Source organism: Pristiophorus japonicus, chromosome 12 (genome assembly GCF_044704955.1).
Source record: "Pristiophorus japonicus isolate sPriJap1 chromosome 12, sPriJap1.hap1, whole genome shotgun sequence".
Classification (NCBI taxonomy): Eukaryota; Metazoa; Chordata; class Chondrichthyes; family Pristiophoridae; genus Pristiophorus; species Pristiophorus japonicus.
Window position 1 is genome coordinate 32,431,300 of NC_091988.1, and position 2,882 is coordinate 32,434,181.

A 2,882-nucleotide genomic window follows, 5' to 3' on the forward strand; every position below is an offset into this window, starting at 1 on the left:
AAGGAAAATGTACAATGTATTAAGTAAAGTTGTAATGCAGCAGGCTGCCGATGCAATGGGTGCCAGTAGATTCCGAGGTCAGGGGTCAGCCCCCAGGATAAAGAGTTAATGATGTTGCTACCGGTTTCAATACAGGGACCTCCGTAGTAAACTCAATAGATATACAAGGGTTAAATGAGAGGGTGGAACAGCTTAGAGGGGTGATGAAGGGGTTATTAGAGAGGGTGGAGCAAAACCAGGAAGACCAAGCCAACCTAGGAAAGGAGGGTGCCGAAATCCAGTTGGATGGCATCTCAGTCCTGGAAGCTCACGCCAAATCCATCAATCACCTCATTGATCGAGAAAAAGAAGATACAGGAAAGCAAAGACAGGGGAAACTCTGTCAAGCATATGGTCTGTGGATGGTGGGACAGATCCGCCACAATCTCGACCAGATCCAACGTGGGGAAGTACCCGATTGGATAGACAGTTCACATTTGGCTCAGTTGGCTAACCAGAGGGGGACACTTGATAATTGTACTCTGAAGAAACTGACCCGAGTATACCCAGCAATTCCAGATTGCCAGATGGGTAGGAATACTGGGATAGGGATAGTCCTGATGATCCCTATAGCCACGCCGGACTCAGGGCCATTCCCCCTGTACCAACTAGAGAATATCGGAGTAATACGGGAAAATGTCTCCATACGTTACTATCTGACCACCACCTCCGCCGTTCATTGAAACAACATACTTATCGGAATTTCCCTAACAGAATGCAAGCAAAGGGGGGAGATCACAGTATGCCCTCACCCGGTAGGCCGAGGTGAGCTAGACGAGTGCGGGTTTAACCGAACCGACGGGTGTGTACTAGAAATAGTGCCCGCACACAGGCACTTCGCGAGGGTAGGCTACGGAGGGAAGGGAAGATACTGCGTCTCTACCACAGAGCGTTCATACCGGTATAATGACCTGCAGTGCCCGATACCACAGCCAAACTTTTGCTTTGCGCCGCTACGACCTGTCACGATCGGGCAAGCGCATATCACCCAGGTTAGGCGCCGGAAGCCCGAAGATATTGATGTAACCGATCAGCTCCACAATCATTTGCAGGATTATGACGAGCCAGAGCAGGTCCCTATCCCACATCTAACCGAAGTATTATGAGAATTGAGGCTCAGGGTGGGTCAATCCGTAAAGCTCTACCACCAACTGCAAACTAAAATCAAAGTACTGGAAGAAGATATCGATGTAGACTTACAAAGTCAGAGTTGGTGGAGAAAGGTCTGGGACTGGGAAATAAATGTGAACATCCATCCTTGGATTCGAATAATTTCACACATACTCGTCGGGATCCAATTGATCTTAGCAGTAACATGGGGCATAATGGCCTGCCAGGCATGCAGGCACCAAGCACGACGAAGAGGGACCCATGACCGGTCCCCAAATACTAAACAAGCCTGTCTAATACAGGGGCAGGAGGATTTGGCCTTTGTCAATTTGATTTAAGCAACCGGGACTCCTGAAACCGCATGACTGGCCAGCACGTTTAGGCAGGGAGTACCGGGCCGTGCACAAAATCTAATAAAAGTAAGGCGGTCAGTTAAAGGGGGACTAGGACTCGTCCCTTTACCGAAAGGAGGGAATTGTTGTAGGCATTAGGCACCTGCTGAATATATCAAAACACTAGGCATTAGGCACCTGCTGAATATATCTAAACTCATATAGGTTTAAAGTGGCCACATATAAAATGGCTGCCCAAGCATGATGGGAGCTCAGTTAGTCAAGTAATGAACTACTGACTGAGGCTGACCGAGCAATGAGCCTGTGAGGCCCACTACCAGGAATGCCTTGGATACAAGATAATTATAACGAACCATTATAGTACACTGGTATAATCAGTGACTTCACACAGCCGAACCCCGAGGAACAGAGATAAGGGGAGAACCTGCCTCACATGACGAGGTCATTAATCAGCCCGAGCTGACAAAAACCAAACATAGAGCCCCTGAGGTATCAGGGGAATTCTATTGAGTTAAAGAAACCTATATGTAATCTATAATCGTTATGATTGGATTGTGTCCAGCCGAAGTGGGCTGAGTAACTGTAAAGAACTATTATAAAACATATAAATATCGATGAGTTTCTTTGTTCGTCGGAGAGAAGTGCCTGGATCCAGTCCTGAGGCTTCTTCCCCGCATGCGAAAATAAAGGCCGCATTGGCGTTGGAACCGACTCTGAGTGTTACATAGAAACATAGAAACATAGAAACATAGAAAATAGGTGCAGGAGCAGGCCATTCAGCCCTTCTAGCCTGCACCGCCATTCAATGAGTTCATGGCTGAACATGAAACTTCAGTACCCCCTTCCTGCTTTCTCGCCATAACCCTTGATCCCCCTAGTAGTAAGGACCTCATCTAACTCTCTTTTGAATATATTTAGTGAATTGGCCTCAACTACTTTCTGTGGTAGAGAATTCCACAGGTTCACCACTCTCTGGGTGAAGAAGTTTCTCCTCATCTCGGTCGTAAATGGCTTACCCCTTATCCTCAGACTGTGACCCCTGGTTCTGGACTTCCCCAACATTGGGAACATTCTTTCTGCATCTAACCTGTCTAAACCCGTCAGAATTTTAAACGTTTCTATGAGGTCCCCTCTCATTCTTCTGAACTCCAGTGAATACAAGCCCAGTTGATCCAATCTTTCTTGATAGGTCAGTCCCGCCATCCCGGGAATCAGTCTGGTGAACCTTCGCTGCACTCCCTCAATAGCAAGAATGTCCTTCCTCAAGTTAGGAGACCAAAACTGTACACAATACTCCAGGTGTGGCCTCACCAAGGCCCTGTACAACTGTAGCAACACCTCCCTGCCCCTGTATTCAAATCCCCTCGCTATGAAGGCCAA